The sequence below is a fragment of the Hyaena hyaena genome, unplaced genomic scaffold, assembly GCF_003009895.1.
Source record: "Hyaena hyaena isolate Hyena2069 unplaced genomic scaffold, ASM300989v1 scaffold_711, whole genome shotgun sequence".
Taxonomy (NCBI): Eukaryota; Metazoa; Chordata; class Mammalia; order Carnivora; family Hyaenidae; genus Hyaena; species Hyaena hyaena.
This window is the reverse complement of record NW_024081344.1, coordinates 771001-798993: the sequence shown is the minus strand read 5'-3', so window position 1 is coordinate 798993 and position 27993 is coordinate 771001.

Genomic DNA, 27993 nt, shown 5'->3' with positions numbered 1-27993 from the left:
ATATCAAGTTAGGGGAGGGAGTGGCTGATATTAAGGCTATCAACAAGTTAAAAAATAAATGAATACATTCATTTCAGACTATGAAATATACTATTATATAAACACAAAAAAAGTTATATGAAAGAGTGCTGTAGCCACGACTCTAGATTGGGTGGACCAGGAAGACCTCACTGAGGAGGTGACGGGATATCTGTGCTTTGTCTGCTGGATGATCCCAACCTGCCCTTCATCTCCAGACCCTACCACAGGGCTGAGAGTTAGCAGTGTGTGAGGCTGGAGCCTCAGAGATGCAGTAGAACCAGCCTAACATTCATTAAGTGTTAATTTTAAAATCTGAAACTGAAATGCCTCTGCTTTAGGCTGTATTAATATATTCTCATTTTTAAAATGGTTATATCAAAGTAATCAAATTAAAGAAACACTGTTTGGAGTACCAAGTGATAAATGGGTAGAGAGGCTCTTGGGGAACTCAATGGTGAAAGTCAGAGACTCACATGAAAAAAAGTAAAAGAAATAAAAAAGATCACAATCACTACCAAAATGTTCACTACCCATCTGAAAATGTTGGAAGTGGATTATGTAGTTTGTAGTGCTTTGCTGAAAAAACAAAAGATAAAAACAATTAGTTGTGTTCTTGGGACTTTCCTAAACAAAGGAGCTACAGATTGCAGCCACAGTAACCTGAGCTGTAGCTAACATGGAGATGAAAGAGTGTAGATTGACCCGGAGCACTTGCTAAGAGAATTTTCTTGGTAAACTGCAAGCTTTGGTGTTTCAGTAGGGTCTCAAAATGCTGCATTGTGCTTCACAGAATAAACTGCAGCCTGAGGTCTCAGGAAATAATCCAGAAAAAGGAATAAAGCATAAATTGCTATGGATTAGGTCAATGGGCTTTATGATTTTAACAATCTTGAATGATAACATGTAGCCTCTACACTCAAAACTCAATGTTTGACATCATTTTACACTGTTTTTAATAAATGCAAATCATATTATTACATTTGCGTGTTTTTAGATATCCTGGATAGTGATAAAAAGGGAAATATATCAATCAGATATAGGTTAGTGCATTCATGATAAATGACATAAATGAAATAACTACACATGGCTCTACAACCATTCTATGTGTCCCTTGATGGCAGAGGCTATGCCACTTAGTTCTATATGTAAAGATATCTCTCATACAATGGTGATTGTTAGTATTTAAAGTGGAGAATAGAGAGCTACATGGACAGGGGACTTCCACCTATAAATACATGGTAGATGCAAGGAGGGATAACAACTTGAAGGCAGGCTCTGTGTTAGTATTTACTTTGCTGTATCTTCATAACATGGCACATTCTAGATGCTTGAAAAAAATGGAATGAATGGATTAGGGGTTTTAATTTAAGAAACTGTGATTATTGTCTTCAAATGCCTGATGGATTTGTCTGTGGGATATAAATTGAACTTGTATGTATTGTTAGGGGCTTAATCCACAACAGTGAGTAGGATTTACATATAAGTATTCAGTTTAAAATAAGAAGTGCTATAATGTCACTTCTGATTTAGGCATATCTTCCACTAAATTCATAGCTTCTGTGAGAGAATTCTTGTCCGCTGCTGTGCTCCTAGCCCCTAGCACAATGCCAGATATTAGAAATTTAATACATTTTTGAGTAAATGCATAGATGAATGATGAACAGAACTTTTCATGCTACAATAGTGAGCTCCCCATTATTAGAGGTGTTGTATATTGCCTAGGTACTTACATATCATGAGCCTTCATAGCAGAGGTTCCAGAAAAGATGGTGAACTAGATAATACAAAATGATTATTCTAATTATGGAATTAGAATTAGAATTAGAGTCAGTGCTCTCCAGAAACAGAAAGCCAACAGGAGATATATAATTTCATATATATACGAGATCTCATATGTATCTCATGAGGGGTGTGTGTGTGTGTGTGTGTGTGTGTGTATATGTATGTAAAACTTATTCTTGAAATTGGCTCATATGGTTATGGAAGCTGAAAAGTCCCACAGTCTGCCTTTTGCAAGCTGCAGAGTGAGTAAATCTGGTGGTGTAATTCAATCTGAGTCCAAAGTCCTGAGAACCAGGAACTCTGGATGTCTTTGGGCAAAGAGAGGAGAGAATTCACCCTCCCTTGGCATTTTTGTTCTATTAGGTCCTTCAGTGGCTTGGGTGATGCCCAGCCATGGTGAGGGAGGATCTTCTTTACTAATTCAAATGCTAATCTCTTCTGGAACTAGTCTCACGCACACACCCAGAAATAATGTTTTACCAGCTATCTGGGCATTCCTTAGCCTCATCAAGTTGATATATAATAAACTATTACAGAATCCTTAAAGGAATCTTTTTAGGATTCACTTAAATTCTTTTAAATTAGAATATGTGTTTTGCTTATATGTAATAGTCCCTCCACATAATTTTTAGAGAAATGTTCTTTCCCTAAGTATAAAGCAGTTTATGAGGAGGAAGAAACCATATATAATTCCTTAGTATGCCGTGAAATAAGAGAGCTGGGTGCTTCCTTCTGGGACTATGGGGAACAAATATTATGTCTTTAAGAAATCAAGTGGCTCCCCCCCACTTGGATTTCCAAAGCTGCGTGTTTCTCAGGCCAGCATTAGATGGTCTCATTCATTCCTGAGAGGGTAACAAAATACAGCTTTGTCCCTAAATGTTGGCTGATTATGGATGGAACTTCTGGAGTGAATTCAAGCCAGACCATAATCCCTAGAACTCATGCTGTCAAATGTTCCTTAAGTGTTGTCCTTAAGAGCTATTCATTGCTTTGATGTATATTTGTGCATGTGTGTGTGCACACATGCTGCTTCTCACATGCAGAGCAACAGAGTCATGAGAGCAATCATGGTGATGATGTCTTTGATATATTCTCAGGCCTTCTTCTTTTAAGGCAAAATCAAACTAACTGGAATTTCTTTTTCTAGTGGAAATACCCTGCCACTGGAGTTCAGTGCTGAAGCATTATAGTATTGCTTGTTTTCCTAACAAAGCTGCTCTGCTCTTAAAATAGCACCTTGCTGAGGCTTTTAAATCAGCCTGGAATCACGGGGTGCCATTTTGATGTTTGTCTGTCCACACTCTCTTCCATCTCTAAATTGATTGGCACAAATGCATATTTATTTACTGTTTTCATTTACCCTTAATTTAAAATTTTCCATGCCTATTGGTACAAATTAGAATAACAATTTTCAGTCAACAGTGAGCACAGGATACTAAAATATCTTCAAAAAGAAAAATACATAAAGCATGGCATGGGTGAAATTTTGTATTTTGCCCCAAAGAAGCTTCATGACTCAATTTCACAAGATCTCTCAGAAGGGTAAAGAGAAAGGGTAAAGAGAAAGGGTAAAGAAATAATAATAGCAGATGTATAGGTAGCACTTGATTTCATTCAACCTTTAACCTTCAAAGATTTATCAGAATAGAATTAAATTATTATTTGGTAGGAGGGGAAACTGAGGTACAGTGTGGCCAAGTGACTTGTATAAGGTCAAAGGGTAAATTAGTTTCCAGGCCTCGAGTAGTGGCTCTTAAGACTCTGATATTTTGGCTTATGGAAATTTTTAGGATTCTGTGAAAGTCTTTGTAGGGAGGAAAATTTCCTATCCAGGTTCCTTGAATGGCTTAACAATTAAATTGATGTAACACAGATTAACAGGAGAAAAACAAATTTTAATTGTAAACATAAGGGAACTCATACAGATATGAGGCTTTCCCAAAGTAACAAAAGCAGGAAGCTTTTACACCTTTTAAACAAAGAAACAAGTATTTGTCCTGCTTTCAGGAGGACAGAGGAGGGTCAGTGTATTTAATTCAAAATAATCAATATTTAGGGCACCTGGGTGGCTCAGTAGGTTGACTGTCCAGCTCTTGATTTCAGCTCAAGTCATGCATGATCCCAGGGTTGTGGGAACCAATCCTGCATCCAACTCTGTGCTCAGCATGGAGCCTGCTTAAGATTCTCTCTCTCTCCCTCTGTCCCTCCCCACTGCTCATTCTCTCTCTCTCTCAAATAAATCATCATCATCATCATCATGTGAAAGTGCCCTATTTTGGGGTGGAGTACCTAAACCTCATCACTGTGGATATTCTCTCTGGAACCTATGAGTGTGCGTGCGTGCGTGCGTGTGTGTGTGTGTGTGTGTGTGTGTGTATGGATGACTAAGTGAGTGTGTGAGCTAGTGTGTGTGTGTGTGTGTGTGTGTGTGTATGGGAGAGTGAGAGAAGTTACCTGTGATAAGAGAAGTTTTTCTCATTGACTTCAGATGATTTCTAGGCCCTTCATGTCCCATCTGTGGACTCTGAAAAGAATTTTTCATCACTGGAGGGTCATTTCCCATTCTCCTGGCAATCAGGTTAATAACACATTATTAAAAGGACTAGTCAGAGAGGACACTGAAAATCAGATAGTGTGTATAGTTTTTGAAAGCCATTGCAAAATAAATTGCAACCAGCATCCTATGAATATTTAGCACAGTTACGCTTTTTTTCTACATCTTAACATAGGCTTGGAATGAGAACTAAAACCTTCCATGTGCTGGTATTTTGGGGGTGGGGTTCCTGGAAACAGGTTGGTGGCCAGCCTATAAGATAGATGATACCTGGACAGACTCTATCCCTACAAATGCATATTTATCTTGTAAGTTTTCCTTTAAAATATCATTTGGGACCATGAATGGTACTGGTCTAGTATCTAAATGATTGCCATGAAATCACAGACATATTGGAAAGATTCTGCCTTCTACTATGTGGATCTCTGCCTACTCTTTCTCAGGCCCAATCTCATCTGAGTGAAGGATAGGATGTATTTGTTGAAGGAAAAATGTAATTAAACACAAGGAGACAAAAGTAAATTAAATGAAATTAAGAAAATTAAGACAATTTCATATTCCTTGTTTTACTTTATCCTGTATTGTCCAGACTTTCTGCAATAGACTTGTATTACTTTAAATCTTGAAGATGCATATAAAAAAGAAAGATACATATATTAATTTGTTATTTTACTTTGCCTTCTGCAGCAACCAAGTTTTGCACTTTATATCATTCTCCCATTTTTATAATAATATTTTATCATACTATTCTCCAGTTTTTTTTCTCATACAGGCTTTTTCCTCCTCAGTTAGATTGTAGACTCCTTGAGGACAAGGACTATAGAAGAATTCTTGGAATGCCACCTCATGTTTTGTCCTTGTGTTAGTTATTATTTTAACACTGTAAAACTACTGTGTATCAACTTAAAAATGCAAATATCTCATTTAAATATCTTGGCTGAAAAAATGTATTTGCATATATGCACATAGAGCTTATTCTGTAACTTTGGACTATTTTCAGAGGGTGGGCTCTCATAATTAACATTGTGGAGCCTGTCTTTGGACACTTTTGAAGCTTGGATTCATATTTCCCAATGGTTTCCCTGTTACATAATAAAGTCTCAACACAAATACAGGAGTGCCGTCTCAATTTTTCTAGTCTTTGGTTATCTACATTAAAAAAAATATGGCTAGTGTAATAAATCAAAACAGCACCTCATGATTGTTTTGATTAACGTTTTTGAAGGTTAGGGACACTTTTATATATACTTAATTTCCTAGCACATTTCCTCTTGTGAAATTTTTTTCAAGTTTGATGTCTATTTAATTTGGCCTTGGATATTGTTTATCTGCTTCTGCTAGTTTTTATAAAAAACATTTTGGCCCTTTCATGTACTTCCTAGAGATACTTGTGTTCAATTAGATAAAATGGGATTTTAAATTTTACTTAGCAAAATATATACAGTAGCCTCTCTTGGTTTCCTACCTAGTTGATGTTGATTCTTATACTTTTCAAGGACAAGTCTGTGTTTACTCAAGGAAGTTCAAATGGAAAGCACAATTTATAGTCAAGAAATAAATAAAGCTTTAATTGCCTAGAATAAATGGCAAGTGCGTAGGTTATGGAAGTGATTCGTATGTGTTTCACATTCCCTAGGGCCAACAAAATATCCTTTTTCTCCCACTCTAGTTAGTTGAAGTCATGTCAATTGAGACTTTACTGAAAATAAGTGTATTCCTATAGTACTTTTTAAAGGCAAGGAAATCTATTAAGTATCGACTCTTTGTCAGGAACTGAGCTGAAGGCTTATATAGACAGTATCAATTAATCATTTTCGCAGTCCTCTAAGGTTAGTCTTATTTCTGCTTTACAGATGAGGAAACTGAGGCATGAAATACTTAGATAACTTATATACAAACACACACAATTTGTAAGGAGAGACAGGAGTTAATCGCAGATATTCTGACTTCAAGTTCTAGTATTAGACACTTTGGAAAATTGCCTTCTGGATGCCCCTGGATATGATGTGCACTACTACTCCCTATTTTCTCACATCACTCATCTAAATCATATCTGGTTGTTGTAAGCACTTAAGTTCCAATACCTGCTGTAGCTTTGCCACTCCTGTATTTGCCAAAAACAGGGTAGATGGTTAGGGGGGTGAATGGTGGCCTATTCACTACCAGGGGACTTATCTGATGACATTTTCTATTTTTTTTAAGTTTATATATTTATTTTGAGAGAAAGAGAGAGCACGCGAGCGCACCCAAAACAGGCTTCACACTGTCAGTGCAGGACCTGATGCAGGGCTCAATTTCACCAACTGCAAGATCATGACCTGAGTGGAAATCAGTAGTTTGAATGCTTACTGACTGAGCCACCCAGGTGATCCCTCCATTTATTTCTTAAAAAGTAGTTTGTCCTTAGTTTGGAGGAGGTGAGTTTCCCAGTTTTGTAGACTCAAAGATGAAAGTACCAACAATAGTGACTTTCACAAAGTGGTGAAAATATGCACAAAGCAGCCATTGGAATGTTTCAGGAAATGTGAGCATATGTCAAACTGATTTTTTAAAAAAAGGACTACAAATAAGAATCTTATGGTCTTCTGGGTCCTCTGGTTCATGTAGTTTGTGTGTTACATTTAGTGGGAGGTCCTGATGGCTGATTACTATTTGATTGAGAAAGATAAAGCATAAGAGCATGGACTGTAACTGATTTTTAACGGATGCTTTCTGATTTTCTTCAATGAAGCGCCACTTCCTGAATCTCCAGCACATAGTTGCCCTAGAAAATTCAGTGATGTGCACGGGTGGTTAGACCACTGGATTGCTCAGCCCTTTATCCTAACCCCAGCTCCAGGATCTTGGTTATGGTTCAGATTTAGACTTTTTCTGAGAAACAGGGATCTATTCAGAGGATGAGTCCAGGGTGGTCATGTTCTCATCCTTACTCAGGAGCTTCTTGGAGGAACTCACCTTTCTGGACTACATCCTCATCTGTTTTGTGTATTTTGTGATAAGAATATCACACTTTAGAGTAATTATGTATTAATTCCAAATGCATAGTACAAATATTGATCTCTCTGTCATAATTAACTTTTCTTCTAAGACCCTAGACTTGGCTAGGCATCTATCAAGCTACCTTAAACTCTGAAAATATTGTGTATTGGTCTCCAAATCAGTGGAAGCAAATGGGGAAGCTCTCCACTGACCCAGTGAACAAGTTCTTATTAGCTGCTTAAAGCTCCCAGTACATTGTAAACTCACATATTATTGCTAAAATGAGGTGTGGGAGTGGAGCTTGGAATCAGGTAGATTTTATTGGATTTGACCTCTGACACTGGGGTAATTAGAACAAGTAATGAACATTAATGAGCCTCAGTTCCTTCATCTATATACAGAAAAATGGTATGTAATGCACAGGAGCTCTATGAAGGTTTGAGGGAATTGTACATCTAGCACTCAGTACAGTTCTTGGAATATAGGAAGCCCTCAATAATGGTGGCTATTACATCATCATCATCATTATCATCATCGTCATCATCATCATCATCATTATCATTATCAATCTCACCACCAATCCCCAGTTTACAACCTCTGGTTACTCAATAGATCAGGCAGAAGATTTTGCACCAACCAAGTCTTCTGTGCCAATTAAATGATGCGTTGGGTGGAGAAGACCACTTGATACGATGGGATGGGGAGTGGGGAAAAGAAACTTTACAGTCACAGTAAAAGACCTCTCATTACATTGGCCTCATTTTTTGTTTCTTTGAGAGTTTTTTCATAGAACTGTACATGGTAAGGTCTAACACTAAAATAAATGTCAATCCTTGAGGGTGCAGGATGTTGACAATTATTGATAATCACTACATAGGAGAGACCTTTCTATTCTCAGAGAGATACTACTTCTCCTACACCTGATTTCCCATATACATGCATTTATTTATTAAATAAATTTGGAACCTTTATTTTAGAAGCAACAGAAAATTTGACCCAAATTATCTTCGGCAGAGGAAGAATTTCTCTGGCCTAAGAAACTGGAAAGTTCATGGCTACTCCCATGTATGCTTCATGTTCAGGCTCAACAATGTCTTCTGAACCATTTTCTTCATCTCCTGAATCTTGCCTCTACATTAACTTTAGTTCCAGGGTCCATAGTGAACAAAGCCTCAGGAGAGGATCAATGTCATATATGTTCTCAAGCTCAAAGTCACTGCTGAAGTGGATGTCTCCTTTTTAGTCACTAAAACAAAAGTCGTGGATTAAACCAATTCCTAAACTAGTCACAGTGGATAGTAAAATGGGGTGATGGGTCTAGGTTATATGTGCCAGTAATATCCAGTTCATTCAACGAACATGGATTAGAGTGGTGCTTCTTCAAAAGAAAATCAGGGCAAGGGGCTGGGCCTGGCCAGTTCCACTAGTACTCACAGAGACTGAGGAAGAGAGACAGAAAGAGGAGGGGAATAGGAGGAAGATTCAGGGAAGAGGAACTGGGGAGCCCTTCTGCACCACAGGGTTATTTCAGTCATAGCACACCTGGCTAAAGGTCCAAATCACCACTATGAGTAGCGAAATAAAGCAACCAGAGACACAACAGAGAGCACACAACACACTCCAAAAACACTGTCTGATGTGCCAGCCCCTGGACAGTGTAGTAGTACTCGCAGGTGGAGGACACATAATAAGCTAGTAAAACACGTAAAAGACAGAAAACTATCCAATACAATGAATCAGAAGAATTCTCAAAAGAAATTCTAGGAAGAAATTACAGCCAGAGAATTGCTCAAAACCGATATAAATAATATAACAGAACAAGAACTTAGAATAATAGTCATAAAACTAATAGCTGGTCTTGAAAAAAGCGTAGAAGACAGCAGAGAATGTATTGCTGCAGAGACCAAGGACCTAAGAAATAGTCATGACAAATTAAGAAATGCTGTAAATGAGATGCAAAATACACTAGATGCAATGACAGGAGGGATGGAAGAAGCAGAGGGGAGAATAAGTTACATAGAAAATAAAATTATGGAAGATGTTGAAGCTGAGAAAAAGAGGAAAATACTAGACCATGAGAGAATGAGAGACCTAAGTGATTCAATGAAACATAATGATACCATATCATAGGAGTTCTAGAAGAAGGAGAGATAGAGAGAAAGGAGCAGAAGGTTTGTTTGAACAAATTATAGTTGAGAACTTCTCTAATCTGGGGAAGAAAGCAGACATCCAAGTTCAGGAACCATAGAGAACTCCCTCCAGAATCAATAAAAACAGGTCAAGACCATGATATATCATAGTGAAACGGGCAAAATACAAAGATAAAGAGAGAATTCTGAAAGCAGCTAGGGACAAATGGGCCTTAACCTACAAGGGTAGAAACATAAGAATAGTAGCAGACCTGTCCATTGAAACTTGGGAGGTCAAAAGGGAGTGGCAGATTATTGAATGTGCTGAATAGGAAAAATATGCAGCCAAGAATCCTTTATTCAGCAAGGTTGTCATTCAGAATAGAAAGAGAGATAAAGGCTTTCCTAGACAAACAAAAGAATAAAGAAATTCATGACCACTAACCCAGCCTGCAGGAGATCTTAAGGAGGACTCTGGAAATGGAAGACAACAGACTACAAAGCACCAGAGACAACACCACAAACATGAAACCTACAGGTAACACAATGACACTAAATCCATATCTTTCAATACTAACTCAGAATGTAAATGGGCTAAATACCCCATTCAAAAGACGTAGGGTATCAGAATGGATAAAAAACAAGATCCATCTATATGCTGTCTACAAGAGATTCATTTTAAACCTGAGGAAACCTGCAGACTGAAGGTAAGGGAATGGGGAACCATCTATTATGCTACTGGAAGTCAAAAGAAAGCTGGAGTAGTCATACTTTGCCAGAATCCCACTCCAGGCAGTCTAGGGGTCATTGAAGAATGGACGGTGTTAGCGAGAGAGTGATGAGAGAGCCCTGAGATTCTTTCTAATCACCAGGCAGGCATCTCTGCTCTGTCTGGGTTGTCAACTTTATTTATATGTGAAGGTACAAGGCACAAGAAAAGTGGCATTTGCCTTAGTATACAATGTTTCCAGCATAGCCTTAAAAAAACCTTTTAACAAGAAGGAAACAGAATTCTGTACATAAAGGTCAATCTTTTATGAGTAAGGGTCATTAGTCTGTTTATAGCTCAAGAGAAGTACCAAGGAAAATAGGATCGGCCGGAGACACAATGTCTTCCCTCACAACCTCAAAAAAGATATTTTTAGCGTTAGCCACAGGGCCTATATAGTTCCCACAATGTCATCCATGCCCAGGAATTGTGTGTTACTCTATATGGGTATATTATTTTATTAGTTATTAAACTAAGGGTGGGATCTGACCTTTCAAAGTCATCAATTACTCAGTTCTAATCATGATTTCCAGGCTACTGAACGTTAATGTCTCTCCATATCACAAGTTCCTAATCAGATACAATCATCATACGAGGGCCAGAATAAGGGGATAAGCCACTCCTGATCTCAATCAACAAAGCACTCCGGGGTATGTTGTTCAAGCAGAAACAATAAGAAAAGGGACAGCTATTGGTCACCACCCAACAGCAGGAGACCTTGCAACCCTGCCTTAACCTCACAAGTATTCTCAACTAGTGAGTTCAGAATAGCTCCCAAAAATACTTATACTAGACAAACTAGACCTTAAACTAATGAGTGTAATGAGAGATGAGAAAAGGCATTATATCATAATTAAGGGGTCTATCCATCAAGAAGAGTTAACAATTGTAAATGTTTATGACCCCAACTTGAAGTCACACAAATATTTAAATTGATTAATTACAAACAGAAGCAAACTTATTGATAATAATACTGTAATTGTAGGTGAGTTTAATGCTCCAGGTACAGCAATGGACAGATCATCTAGGCAGAAAATCAATAAAGAAACAATGGCCTTGAATGATACACTGGACCAGATGGACTTGATGGATATATTCAGAACTTTTCATCTAAAAGCAGCAGAATACACATTCTTCTTGAGTGCACATGGAACATTATCCAAAATAGGTAACATACTGGGTCACAAAACAGCCCTCAACAAATAAAAGGATTGAGATGATATCATGTATACTTCCAGATCACAACTCTATGAAATTTGAAATCAACCACAAGAAAAACATTTGGAAAGTCTCCAAATGCATAGAAGTTAAAAAACGCCCTAGTAAAGAATGAATGGGTCACCCAGGAAATTAAATTAAAACATAAAAAATATATGGAAGTAAATGAAAATGAAAACATGACAGTTCAAACCCTTTGGGATGCAACAAAGGCAGTCCTAAGAGGAATATACATTACAATCTAGGCCTATCTCAAGAAGCAAGCAAAGTCCCAAATACAGAACTCAATCTCATACCCAAAGTATCTAGAAGCAGAGCAGCAGAGAAACATCACAGCCAGAAAAGAAGTAATAAAGATTAGGGCAGAAATAACATAGAATCCAAGAAAAAAAACAGTGGAACAGATCAATGAATCTAAGAGCTGGTTTTTTATTTGGTTAAAATTGTTTTAATGTTTTATTTATTTCTGAGAGAGAGAGAGACAGCGTGAGCAGGAGAGGGTCAGAGAGAAAGGGAGACACAGAATTGGAAACAGGCTGTAGGCTCTGAGCTGGCTGTCAGCACAGAGCCCGATGTGGGGCTTGAACCCACGAACCATGAGATCATGACCTGAGCCAAAGTCGGCCACTTAACCCTCTGAGCCACCCAGGTGCCCCTAAGAGCTGGTTTTTTGAAAGAATAAACAACATTGATTAATTCCTCGCCAGACTTCTCAAAAAGAAAAGAGAAAGAAACCAAATAGATAAAATCACAAGTGAAAGAGGAGAGAACACAACCAACGACAGAAATACAAACAATTTTTAGAGAATACTATGAAAAATTATATATCAATAAACTGGACAACCTGGAAGAAATGGACAAGTTCCTAGATAGCCACACACTCCCAAAACTCAAATGGGAAGAAATGGAAAATATGAACAGACCCATACCAGCAAAGAATTGAATCCGTTATCAAAAAAATCTCCCAACCAATAAGAATCCTGAGCCAGATGGCTTCCCAGGGGATTTCTACCAGACATTTAATGCAGAATTAATACCGATTCTTCTCAAGCTGTTCTAAAAACTAGAAATAGAAGGAAAACTCCTGGACTCATTCTATGAATCCAGGATTACCTTGATTCCCATACCAGACAAGGACCCCACATAAAAAGAGAATTACAGACCAATATCCCTGATGAACACGGCTGATGCAAAAATTCTCAACTTGATACCAGCAAATCAAATGCAATCGTATATTAAAAGAATTATTCACCATGATCAAGTGATTTGGGCTGCAGGGCTGGTTCAATATCTGGAACAATCAATCACTGTGATACATGACACAAATAGAAGAAAGGATAAGAACCATATGGCCCTGTCAATAGATGCAGAAAAGAATTTAACATAATGCAGCATCCTTTCTTAATAAAAACTCTCAAGAAAGTCGGGATAGAAGGAGTATACCTTAACATCATAAAATCCACATATTAAATTCCCATGGCTAATATCATCCTCAATGAAGAAAAACAAGAGCTTTCCTACTGAGACTGGGAACATGACAGGGATGTCCACTCTTACCATTGTTGTTAACATAGTGTTGAAAGTCTTAACCTCAGCAATCAGACAACAAAATGAAATAAAAGGCATCCAAATTGGCAAAGAAGTCAAACTTTCACTTTTCTCAAATGACATGATACTCTACATGGAAAACCCAAAAGGCTACAACAAAAAACTTCTAAAACTGATACATGAATTCAACAAAGTCACAGGATATAAAATCAATGTACAGACATCGGTTGCATTTCTATAGACCAATAATGATGCAATATTAAGAGATATCAAGGAATCATTCCCATTTACAACTGCACCAAGAACCATAAAATACCTGGGAATAAACCTAACTAAAGAGGTAAAAGATCTGTATGTTAAAAACTATAGAAAACTTATGAAAGAAATGGAAGAACACAAAGAAATGGAAAAACATTCCATGGTCATGAATAGGAAGAAAATATTTGTTAAAATGTCAATACTACACAAAGCAACCTATACATTCAATGGAATCCCAATCAAAATAGCACAAGCATTCTTATCAGAGCTAAAAGAAACAATCATAAAATTTCTGTGGAACCAAAAAAAAAAGAGCCCAAACAGCCAAAGTAATGTTGAAAAAGAAAACCAAAGCAGGAGGCATCACAATCCTGGACTTTAGCCTGTACTACAGAGTCATAACCATCAAGACAATTTGGTATTGGCATATAAAAACAGACACATAGACCAATGGAATAGTATAGAGAACCAAGAACTGGACCCACAAATGTATGGCCAATTAATCTTTAACAAAACAGGAAAGAATGTCCAGTGGGAAAACAACAGTCTCTTTAGAAAATGGTGCTGGGAGAACAGGACAGCAACATTCAGAAGAATGAAACTAGACCACTTTCCTATACCGTATACAAAAATACACTAAAAATGAATGAGAGATCTAAATGTGAGACAGGAATCCATCAAAACCCTAGAGGAAAAAACAGACAACAACTTCTTTGACCTCAGCCACAGCAACTTCTTACTCAATACATTCTGAAGGCAAGGGAAATGACAGCAAAAATGAACTATTGGAACACCATGAAGATAAAAAGCTTCTGAATAGCAAAGGAAACAATCAACAAAACCGAAAGGCAACCAACAGAATGGGAGAAGAAATTTGCAAATGACATATTGGATAAAGGATTAGTATCCAAAAATCTATAATGAACCTACCAAATTCAACACCCAAAGAAGACACCCAGATGACTAACAGACAAATGAAAAGATGCTTAACATTGCTTATCTCCAAGGAAATTCAACTCAAAACCACAATGAGATACCACCTCACACTGATCAGAGTGACTAAAATTAACAACTCAGGAAACAACAGATGTTGGCGAGGATGTGGAGAAAGGGACCTCTCTTGCATTGTTGGTAATGCAAACTCGTGCAGCTGCCTTGGAAAACATCGTGGAGATTCCTCAAAAAATTAAAAATAGAATTACCCTATGACCCAGTAATAGCACTACTAGGAATTTATCCAAAGGATACAGGAGCACTGATTCATAGTGCTGATTCACACACACACACACACACACACACACACACACACACACACACACTGTGGAATAGTACTCAGCAATTAAAAAGAATGAAATCTTGGCATTTGAAACAACGTGGTTGGAACTGGAGGCTATTATGATAAGTAAAATCAGTCAGTCAGAAAAAGTAATCATATGTTCTCACTCATATGTGGAAGGGAAAGGAAAAAAGCTGTTACAAATGGAGAGGGAGTCCAACAATAAGATACTCTTAAAGAGAACAAGCTGATGGCTTATGACGGGGGGAGAGGGAAGAGCAAATGGGTGATGGGCATTGAGGCAAGAACTTGTTGTATGAGCACTGGGTGTTGTAAATAAGTGATGAATCATGGGAATCGACTCCTGAAGCCAAGAGCACACTGTGTACTCATTAGCTAACTTGATAAAAAATTACATTTTTAAAAAATCAGTGCTATTTTTCCAGGAAGAGGGTGACTATATACCGGTGAGGAAAAATACGATCACACATTTTCCTTATTTTCTGTGGAGAAGCTTCCTTCACCATCTGCTTCTGTTGAGTCTAACCATTCCTTCCTGTCCTATCTAAAGTATCACTTCCTCCATAACATATATCTTAATTCAAGTTTCATTATCCTGGTGAATCAGCTCTCTGACTCAATATAATACAAATGGCGCTTGTGTTTTTTATATGGGTTTTATAGAATATGCTTTTTCCTAGACCCATTTGAACATTTGTCGTAACTAACTAAAAACTCATGAAAGGCAGAGACTGTCTTATCATCATGGAATCCCTTGTAGCAACCAATACTGTGATCTACATGCAGCAGACATAGTATAAACACTATGAATTAGATTTCAACAATTCTATGTTCTAAAATAATAATTGTATTTCAGTTGGAAACTTAAAACAAAAACCCTGAGCTTTTATTCCATTTCTTTGTGGGAAACATGGTTCTAGATTTTACCATGAAATATTGTGAAGCCTGGTCTCAGGAATTGGCAGTGGTTTGAATTTGGAAGTCTGAGATCATGTGATAGGTAAATGAGTATCTCTTCAATTATACAGCAGAAGCTATTCCATGTAACTGCCTTCCTAATTATTATCTTAACATAGTGATTTTTTAAAATGTAAACTAAACAGATTCTTAAGTCAAGAAGCAAATGAAAGGTTGGGGAGAGACATCTGCTTGAATGAAGTAATATTTCTTTGTGAATGTTTAGGATCCTTTGAGTTCCTATGTGATTCATAAACATGGTGGATAATTGGAAATGATATTCTGGCCGACAGGTTTGGGTACCACAGACAGTACAATAACAACAACAAGACAGGTCCAATATCCCCACTTGAAATCTTATTTTATTTTTGCAATATAAATTAAGCCACAATGATATCAATCTTTTATAATAGAGATGAGAAGATGAGGTTGAACTATTATTTCACTTCCAGTTTTAACTTGCGATTTATTTCCTGGGAGTAAAATATAGTTTTGAATTATGAACTTTCTATTGCTTTTATAAATGAAATTTGATTAAGATATTATAAATTGATATGCATTACATGTGCTCTAACATAATCTTTTTATTTTGTAGTGAGAATAAAATCATTCATTAAATATTATTGAATATGTACTATGTACTAAGCATTGAACTGGATACAAAGACAAGAAATTTTCTTCCTGTAGAACATACAGTTTTAGCAGGAAAATTAAATTTACACATAACGCATGATAGAAAATAAACACAAAGAAGGGCATCTGGGTGCCTAAGTTGGCTAAGCATCCAAATCTTGATCTCAGCTCAGGTCATGATCTCATGGTTTATGAGTTTGAATCCCACATGGGGCTATGCACTGACAGTGCAGAGCCTTCTTAGGATTCTCCCTCTCTGTCTCCCTCCTTCGAATCCTCTCCCACTCACTGTCTCTCTCTTTCAAAATAAATAATAATAATATAAAATAAACATAAGGAAATACATGAAAAAGTAGACTTCAAGAGATGCAATGCTTATATTTAGCTATAGGCTCATAAAGGTCTCCCTGAAGCAAAGGGTTTAGTTGGGCTTTGAAGGTAAGATTTGAAGACAAGATAATAATAGCTGACATTTACTGAGTAATCAAGTACCTTTCTAAGTACCAATTTTTTGTTTAATTAGTCACTTCATGAGTTTGGTGCTACTATTATCCCTATAAAATAGATAAGCAAACAGAGGCACAGAGATTAACTTGATGAAGAAAACACATCTAGTAAGTGGCAGAACCAGAGTGTGAGTGCTTACTGCCTGACTTCAGATTTTAATCACTGTACTATGGGAAATTCCAAGTATGAGTAATAATATGAGTATAATAGTGGGGACAAGAGAAGATGAGGTGGATGTGAGTCTACGTATAACAAAATACCCACTGGGAAACATGTTGAGAAAGAACATTAGAAATGACAATTAGGGAAAATCACCAAAGGTTGTATAAACTAAGAAATGTGGGCTTTACTCAGTAAGTAATTAAAAGCTATGGACAGGGTTTGAGCCAGTCAGTCTTTGACTGGGCTCTCTTAGCAAGGCCTAAGACAAGGATTTGAAGTAAGAAGTCAGTTTGATAAGTGATCTCAGGCAGTACTCGCCTGCTGAAGTAAAGAAAGTAAAAGAAAAGGAAGCCAATGTGTTGTATTATTGTGCATGTATATGATATATATCAGAAAATTATGAGTTCCACTCTAACCTAGAGAGTTCCAGACACTAACATATTCCCAGATAGAAATATAGAACAAAGAACAAGTAGTGAGCACACATCAGAGAACCTAGGACTGAAAATACAGCTTTGAACATAATCTGTCTCACAGAAGTACTCCTACATTCTTATGAACTAACCCAAGATATTTTGCTCTCAGAAAGTGTAGAAATGTCCCAACTTGCAAGTCTTAACCTTTTCTCCTGACTGTTTTTAAATGAATAATGTTTATATACCATGTCACAGTGGATTTAACTCATGAATGCAAGGTTGGTTAAACCTCCAAAAATCAGTTAATGTAACACACACTTCGATAGAATAAAAAAACAAAAACAAATGATCATGTCAATAAATGCATAAGTAACATTTGGAAAAGTACAATATTCTTTCATAATAAAAAGCCAACAGTACAAGAGTTTGCAAGTTGTCCATGCCACCCTCATAAAAGGATAAATAGTTGAACAAATTGAAATATGATAGCTTTTCTTAGCTCCTCCAGAGAATTAGGTTATAGAACAGACTGCCACCACTGAAACTAGAGAGACAGGTAGATACACAGAATAAAGGATACAGATTAGCTAGGTTACCTGAAGCAGAAGATGCTAGAACCGGTAACTGTTTGGAAAAGTTAGGTGGTAACTTTGATGCATTTCTGGAGGCTATATATGAACTACCTTGAAAGTTAAAATTCCTTGGGGACGAGTCTAAGGAGGTGGGCAGGTATTCATGTGTTTTACTTCCAGGAGCCCAAGGTTTCACAGTAAGGATGGGAGAAAAATGACCTTGAATTTGCACAGGGTCATGGGAAAGTAACCATTTTTGAAATATGTCCTAGTGAAAGGAACATATTTAAAGTAAGCCCACTGTGTATCCTCTACAGAAATTCCTACCCAGCAGTGCTGGGAGCCACACTGGCCTCGCTGGATGACAGTCACAGCTAGGAAATGGTAGCATTTGCACAGGTCCTGCCATGAGAAATGAAAACTGGTATCTCCTTCTGCTACTACTGGCTCATGTTGGAAATGAGGCTGCTGGTATTGACCAGGCCTCACAATATTCCAGATCAGATTGATATTCCCCACACAGATTGATCATAAGGAAAAGCATATTCCTGCCTTTTCAAAAGAAATTTCAGATGAAAGCATTGTGGATGATTGTCAAAAGGCTCTTCCTATGGGCCTTGCAGATCCAAGACTTACATAATAAAGGGGGATAAGAACACAAGAGTTACAACTGAGTCTGGCCCTGAGACAAAGAGCCTAATTTAGAGTTAAGGACAGATATCCACCCCCACCCGATTGTTTCTGCTTGGAGCACCAGCCCCCCTCCCAAGGCATTTGTGATCAGTATTTGGAGTGACTTATTCTGGCCTTGAATATGCTGATTGCTCCCTGTGAAGGAATCTATTGAGGAACTTCTCCTTTTGTGATTCTGGGAGCAAACATGTTTCCTGAAAGACCTGTTTTTCTTAATACTTCTTAAACAAGCTATTGACCCCTTTTCACAAGGAAGTAACTTTACCCTTTTTATGCTAAAAACATTGTCTTGTATGCTAAAGATACCTTCCCTCCCCATAGGATAAGCATCTAAATCCCCTACCTCAATCACTATTGATAAAGGTTATGTAGGAGTCTTCTACAAATCTATGTTCTGGGAAATTCTTACATATCAAAGAAGTTTGTCATCAGAAATCATTGTCTAAGGCAAATGCCCCTTCTGTGCCATCCCTCAAACACTTAATTATAAAATAAGCTTAAGCCCCAGTCAGCGCAGAGATGCCTCCCTGGTGACCGGAAAGATTCCCGTGGCTCTCTCACATCTCCCTTGCCGACACTGTCCATCCTTCAGGGACCCCTGGACCCGGCCGGAGCCGGCCTCCAACACAGCAAGGCAAAATATTTCACCAGAGCCTTATCTGACTTGGAAGAGAAATTATATCAGGAAGAAGGCCCTCAACAGAATGTGACCATGCTGGCACCTTGATCTTGGACTTCTCAGCCTTTAGAACTTTGAGAAATAAGTTTCTAAGTTACCCAGCCTATGGTATTTTGTTATAGTAGCCCAAACAGAGGAAGACATACATCAATCAAAATATAGTATATAAAAAAAGAATAAAATCCAAGTATATGTTGTCTATAAGGACACCATTTTAAATATAAATAAATATAAATACACATATAGATAAAAAGAAAGAGATGGAAAAAGATATACTATGTTAATACGAGTCAAACAAAATCTGGAGAAAAGATAGACTTCAGAATAAGAAATATTATCAGGATAAAGATAGTCATTATATATTGATAAAAGGGTTGATTGCCCAAGAAGATATAACAATTTTTACATTAAACACCTAAGAAAAGCACCTAACAACAGTTTGTCAATATGCATGAGATGAAAACTGATGGAAAGACAAGGAAGAACAGACTAAGCCACTATTGTCATGGGGGAGTTCAACATTCCTTTATTGTAATTGACAGAGCAGGGAGAGAGAATCACCAAGGATATAGATGAATTGATTACAACCATCAATTAACTGGATCTAGTGGACATTTATAGAAATTTATAGAAATTCAACATCAGAATACCTATTGTTCTCAAGCTTACATGGAACATCCTTCAAGACAGCCCCATTCTGAACCATAAAACATCCATTTCTTCTGGGGTGTGCAGTTTCTTAGCATGTAATTCTTCATAGTATTCTCTTATAATATTTTGTTTTTCTGTGGTGTCAGTTGTTATTTTTCCCCTCTTGTTTTTGATTTTATTTTTTTGGCTACTTTCTCCCGTTTTTCTTGATAAATCTGGCTAAAGCGTTGTCAATTTTGTTTATTTTATAAGATTTATTCTCAGGGCACCTGGGTGGCTTGTGAAGTATCTGACTCTTGGTTTCAGCTAGGGTCATGATCTCACAGTTCACTGGTTGGAGCCCCACATTGGGCTCTGTGCTGACAGTGTGGCGCCTGCTTGGAATTCTCTCTCTCTCTCTCTCTCTCTCTCTCTGTCTCTCTCTCCCTCTCCCTCTCTCTCCCTCTCTCTGCCTATCCCTCACTCACTTTCAAAAAAAATAAACTTCAAAAAAATATATGTTTGTAGGATTCATTCTACAGTTTGGCTCATGTGGTTATGGAGGCCGAAAAATCCCACCATCTTCCTTTTGCAAGTGGAGAACTAGGAACTCTGGTGATGTAATTCAATCTGAGTCCAAAGGACTGAGAACCAGGATCCCTAGATGTTTATGGGCAGAAGAGAGGAGAGAACCCTCCCTTGGCATTTTTGTTCTATTTGGTCCCCCAGTGGATTGGGTGATACCTAGCCATGGTGAGGAAGGATCTTCTTCACTCTGTCTACTGGTTCAAATGCTAATCTCTTCTGGAAATAGCCTTAGAGAGAAAACCAGGAATGTTTTAACAACTATCTAGGCAGCCCTTAGCTTAATCATTTAAGGAATAAATGAAACTAATTGTCTACAATCTCTTCCAGAAAATAGAAGCAGAAGGATTATTTTCTAGCTCATTCTATGAGGCTAGTATTAAAATAATATCAAAACCATGTAAAGACTTCACATAAAAGGAAGCCTATATACAGATATCTATTGTGAACATAGATGTAAAAATCCTCAAGAAAATATTAGCAAATTTGTTACAGCACATATAAGAAAACTCATCAGCAATGATACAAATGTTTAGGGTCTTAATGGAGGGTGGAGCTTACATAAATATGCAAATTTTCCCAAAGTAAAAGGCGAAAGATTTATGCGATCTGAAGAGAAACCAGAGTATCCAAAGTAAACAAACTATACACTTAACATACACACTAGTTTGTTTTATTTAAATTATACTGTAATTTCAAAGAGTGTATAATTCAAAGAGAATTGACAATTGCATATACCGTATAGTTACAAATATGTATATTTATCTGTTACTGCATATAGGATACATTTTCTTGTATCTTGGCATGAATATTAATTTTGTATTATTTGATGTGCTTATTGGATTTCACCATTTATACATGTAAAACATGTATGCAAATTATTGGGAGTCTGGATTTTCTACTCTCTCTTTATGAAAGTTGAGATTTGTTCTAAAAGATAGTTTTCTGATGAATATGCTGATCCTCTCATGACTTGATTTTAAATCTTGTTATGACAAGTCTACAGAATTCCTTATTTCAGAGGTAGAAATACTGTGGTCTTTCCTTTATACTCAGTTGACCAGTTTTGAGAGGTCATCAAGGTCATTTCATGCTAGTCAGTCAAAACTACTACATTTTCTACTTTATTCTTCCATCGTCTTCCATCTGCATTCATCGTGTAGCTCCCTGGATGCTTTTCTCTACCAATCTTCAAAACTTCAATCTACACACAAAGCTTAGCATATGATCAAAGACATAATGGGACATCTTTAAATTTTGGAAGTTCCTTTTTTTAGTGCAACTTTCCTGTCTTTAGTACTTTGTCCCACATATTCCAGTTATCTCAGTATCACAATTTCTGTCTCCTCATTTCAACAAGACTGTCATGTTCTGCCTGAATTTTTAATGTTCTGACTCATGCTAGTCTTGAAAGTACTCTGAGTCAGAAAGCTTGAGGAATTGAGGGTTCAGTCTCATTATTCCCCTCTGTCAGAGAGGACACTTCTGTGCTGAATGTATTCTAGTGTCTAAAAACAGTTGTTGTGTGTATTTTGTCCAGTATTTTATAGTGGAAGGCTAGTCTAGAACAAGTTTCTTCTTGATAAGCAGAAGTAGACATCATTATAATTATGCTTAATTACTTCTAATGGCAGATGGCTATTTGTACCTTCACTTTTGAATAATGTAAGCAGGGAAATTTAATCTTATGTTGTTACTTGCAACACTAATTTTTTCACCGCCTCCTTGGGGATTATCACCGGGATGATGGATTAGATTATCAGCCACCTATTATATATAATATCCTGCATTGTCTGTAACACATGAATAAAAAGAAATTTCAATATTATTGATGTGATAAAGTAAAAATGATTAATAAGGAAAGAAAGTTGATCAGATTCATGACATGTGAATGGATTGGAAAGAGCAATAATAGATTAAAGTTCTATTATGAGATAAATCAACTTCTATGTATAGTTTTGCCATAAGAAATTAGTATAAATTATGATGACTGTTTTTAAATACCATGGACACTACTGAAGAAAATAGAAAGTAGATGATGTGAAACAAAAAGATAATTTATTTTTCAGTTACAGATGAAATATTGAGTATGAAAATATGCACATCATATAGTTTATGATCCATTATAGAGATATTAGTATAAAAATAAATATGTTATCTCATTAGGGCAGTGATGGAGAACTCTTCTGCCAACAACAAATGCTCATGTTTACTCATTACATGTATGCCTTAAACAGAACCATGAAAGGGGATATAGTTACCCAAGGAAGCATCGTCACAGAAAAGGGTAATGTTGTCATTTTGGTAGGTGTTATTAATAGTTGGTAAAATCCTTTACTAGATAAGCATTCTTAGAAATCTGTGTGTGTCTCCTGGAAACAAATGTCTACTTCAAACTACATTCAGGATGTAAAAAATTAATAAAGAAATGGCTGTATAAAAATTACTTTAAATCAGAGCAGATATGTGGCTGGAGATTTCAGAGAAGCAGGCGTTATGATACTTGTTACTTTCTCCCAATAAAAAAAATGAATAATATCAAACTCAGAAGGCTTATATGAGATTGATTGATTGATTAATGTTTGTTATTTTTGAGAGAGAGAGAGAGAGAGAGAGACAGAGCTTGAGTCAAGGAGGGGCAGAGAGAGAGGGAGACACAGAAGCCGAAGCAGGCTCCAGGCTCTGAGCTGTCAGCACAGAACTTGACTCATGGCTCGAAGTCACAGACCATAAGATCATGACCTGAGCCAAAGTCATAACGCTTTACTGACTGAGTCATCCAGGTGCCCCTATATAAGATTTAAATTATCCCATATAAAAATGTATCTTGTAAATTATCCTGTACATAGCCATAATTTAATAAATGTTGATTAAATGAGCAATTACACACAGGTACTATTACTCTCTTCATGTTATAGATGTGAAAATGTTGCCCACATGGCAAGTAGCTTGACAAAGTGCTAACAAGTAGGAAGTGATAAATCTGGAATTCTAACATAGGATACCTTACTCCAAAAGTCTATCTGACCTTAAGTTAAAAATAGTCAGTATGGAATCATAAATGCCAATACTATGAAGTCATCAAGTAAGGACAATTTGGCTTTTTCCTTTCTTTTCCATTTATCCAAAAGCACTGAACAAATGCTGAAATATTTTATTTTCTTTTTCTTAATATAGTTTATTGTCAAGTTGGTTTCCATATAACACCCAGTGCTTATCCTAACAAATGCCCTCCTCAGTGCCCATCACCCACTTTCCCTTCTCCTCCATCCCCATCAACCTTCAGTTGTTCTCAGTATTCAAGAGTTTCTTATGGTTTGCCTCCCTCCCTCTCTTTAACTTTTGTCCGCCCTTTCCCTCCCCAAAGGTCTTCGGTTAAGTTTCCCCTGATCCACATATAAGTGAAGACATATGGTATCTGTCTTTCTCTGCCTGACTTATTTCACTTAGCGTAATGCCCTCCAGTTCCATCCACGTTGCTACAAATGGTAAAATATCTCATTTTCAATAATAAGTAACTGAGGGTGCACTATATGGAAGGAGCTTTGTAAGCACTGTGCAAGAACAAAAGCATAATAAGGGACTATTATCCACAGGAAAAAGAATTTGAAAGGGCTTTATCCCAGCCTAGGGGAAGGGAATTCTTACCACTTAAGATACCTCTAGACTTCCTGTCTCATTTAAAAAGGGAAGAAGACATAATAAACAGTGGTCAGAACTTTAAGAAAACATATTGAGAACATGGAAAGAACTGGAAAGGAAAGAGGAGATAGGAAGGAGGTTTTTATTACTGGAGAAACACTTGAGAAGGGAATAGTCCAGAGATGCAGGTCAAATAAGAGACTGGGGTTTAATTGGAAGGTTCTAGAGCACTACCCATACTCCATATCACATACAACAGGGTTCTGATGCAGAAACAATGGATAATAGGAGAGAGAGTTATAAGGCATGAACTCTCTCTGAGAAGTAGCCCTTAGAGAAGTCAAATAAGGACACTTTGAAGTGACAGCAAATATTAAAAACATCCAGCTAATTCTAACCAGATTCACATACATCTTTGCACTAAAGTTCCCATTTTTTTTTTACTTCAGTTCCTGTTAACTAATATAATGTCTGGCTTTTAATAAGACATCATCCAGGGCATGACAAAAACTAAACAAAAGAGAACAAGAAAAAACACTGATTAAAAAATGAAAACAATAATCAGAACCAGACTAAGCTGACACAGATGTTGTAATTATCAGAGAGGGGATGTAAAAAAACAATCTATGATTAATATGTTAGATCTCTAATGGAAAAGTAGGCAACATAAAAGAACAGATTAGTAATGTAAGCAGAAATCTAGAATCTGAACAAAAGAATCAAAAGCAAACACTAGACATCAAAATAGTATAATAGGAATGAAGAATACCATTGATAGTGTTATCGTAGACTGGACAGGGCTGAGAAGAGAATCAGTAATCTTGAAGTAAGCTCATAGAATTAAAAAAAAAAAAAAAAGATGGACACATACACATTTGTAGTCTACAGAAAAGCAAAAATAAAGGAAAAAAACCCAGAAAGAAGCCAGTTGTAGAGAAATCACCTCACCAATGGATATAAGAATTACAGTGTACTCCTCATCAGAAACAATGCAAAAAAAGATGAGAACAAAGGAAAATATTTAGAGGGTTGAAAGGAGTGGAGGAAAAACATTTCAATATAGGATTCTATATCCAGTGAAATAAACTGAAAGATAAATAAAGACTTACATAAACAAACAAAAATAGAGGGAATTTATAGCCAGCAGACATTCCCTGCAAGAAATCTTAAAAATTCTTCAGTCAGAAAGAAAATGATATAGGTAAAAATCTTAGATATACATAAAGAAAGGAAGAGGATCATAAAGGGATAAATTTAGGTTAAATAAAATAGTTTATTTTTCTTATTGATAGAACAGTTATCTAAAAGGCAGTTATACAGTATATAAAAATAAGTGTTTAAAGCAATGCTAGTAATAATATATTGGATAATTGAATTAAGTGGGTAAATGAAATGAATGACTTGTCACTCAGAATGGGATGGAGGAAGTGGGAACACTCTGTTATAGGCTACCTACACTACATATGAGATGGTATAACGTTAGAAGGTGAACTTGGAATGGATAAAATGTACATTATATATTAAAGGCATTCATTACTTTTAAAAAAGAAATTTACTTTTGTTAGCTAAGAGGATATAAATGTGTACATTGGACTTGAATAATTAAATAACTGGATGTTGGTTGATGGGAGCCATATTTCTTATTATTGGAGGTGGAGGTTAAGGGTAATCAGGGGAAGCAGGCTAAAATGATACATGTGGCAATAGACCAGAATAGGAGATACAGAATGAACTCAAATGTAGCTTAATATAAATATATATTTATATAGCTATAAGCTATATAAGCTATATAATATAGATGCATACAGAAATACTTATTTATATGTGCATATACAAAGGTCAGATACACACACGATTCTATGCTGTGTCAGCTGAGAGAATGCAGAGCAAGACACCTTAGCAACAAGTACACCTAACACCCAGCTCTTGATTTCTAATGCTCTTCTCCAGTAGCAGGAACCAGAACTCCTAGGGGTTATGTCTGGTTCTAAGACTGGAAAGGAAATATAAAGATGAGTCTGAGGCGTCTTTTAGTTCTTGAAAGCAAAGCAAAACTAAAAGCCAAAAACTAAAAACCAAAACCAAACCAACCCCCCCCACCAAGCCTCACAAAAACCAAAAATACTTAAAAGAAAGAAAAACATTTTTATGAGAAAATGTCAAGGGTCACAGGAACTAATTGAGAGTTCCCAATGGCCAAAACTGAAATAAATTTGAGTAATAAGTAAATTTTCATTGGATTATAACTTAAAGTACATAATAAGTAAGTAAATAAATAGGTAAATACTATATATCTATACCTATAGTAAACCAGGGGAATAATAAAATCTCTCATGAAGAATTCTAAATAATTTATGTAGATACTCTTTCCTCAAGAAGATAAAGCATATCTCCTCATTCCTTAAATATATGTAAATATTACAGTATGGAAGGTGAAAATACAGTATGAAAAGGGAGGAAAATATAGTAGAAAGATCTACAAACAGTATCTCAACCAGGTGATCAATATTAACATCAAAGTGTATGTCCATAGTGTGTGCCTATTAAATCATTTGATGAAAATGGCATTCCCCTTTATGATCTCCCCCTCCCCAAAACACATAACCATGTACAATCAAGAATAACATAAGAGGGGCGCCTGGTGGCTTAGTCGGTTAAGCGTCCGACTTTCGCTTAGGTCATGATCTCGCGGTTTGTGGGTTCGAGCCCTGCGTCGGGCTCTGTGCTGACTGCCAGCTCAGAGCCTGGAGCCTGTTTCAGTCTGTGACTCCCTCTCTCTCTGGCCCTCCCCTGCTCACGCTGTCTCTCTCTCTCTCTCTCTCTCTCCTAGAAATAAATAAAACATTAAAAAATTAAAAAGAAAAGAAAAGAAAAGAAAAACATAAGATAACATCACTAGAAGGACATGTTACATAATATCTGACTAGTATTCCTCCAAGGGTTAAGGTCATAAAAAAGACAAGGAAAATTTGAGAAACAAACCATTATAACCAATTGGAGCAAAGGGAACCCAATTACAGAATATAATGTGGTATCCTGGATCCTGGAAAGGGATATTGTAAGGATCCCCTACTATTATTTTGTTATTGTCAATTTCTTCCTTTATGTCTGTTAGCTTTGTATATTTAGGTGCTCCTGTATTGAGTGCACATATTTATACTATAAAGCCAGTATAGTGCTTAAAGTGCAAAAACAGTTAAATCAATTTGACCTATGAATCAGTCACATAGCAGTACTCTCAACAATAGCCAAAACATGGAAAGAGTCTAAGTGTCCATCAACTGACAAATGGATCAAGAAGATATGGTTCACCTATACAATGGAATACTACATGGCAATGAGAAACAATGAAATCTGGCCATGTGTAGCAACGTGGATGGAACTTGAGGGTGTTATGCTGAGCAAAATAAGTCAGGCAGAGAAGGACAGATACCATATGTTTTTGCTCATAAGTGGAACAGGAGAAACTTAACAGAGGACCATGGTGGAGGGAGAGGAGAAAAGTAGTTCAGGAGAGGGAGGGAGGCAAACCATGGGAGACTCTTGAATGCTGAGAACAAACTGAGGGCTGATGGGGGTGGGGGAGAGGTAAGGGGGTGATGGGCATGGAGGAGGGCACTTGTTGGGATGAGCACCGAGTGTTATATGGAAACCAACTTGACAATAAACTATTTAAGAAAAAAAAATCAGTCACAAAATAAAAGGATCTGAAGTATGACATATTCATAAAATGTGGGGGAAGGGAGTACAAATTTAGTACTTTTAGAATGCGTTCAGTTTTATATTACTACCAACTAAAAATAGACTGCTATAGGCAAAAGATACTATATATGACCCTAGTGGTAACCACAAGTCGAAAACCTATAATAGATATAAAAAAAAATAAAAAAGAATCCAAACATATCACTAAAAAAAAGCCATCAAATCACAAGGGGAGAGATCAAGTGAAGAAAGAAACA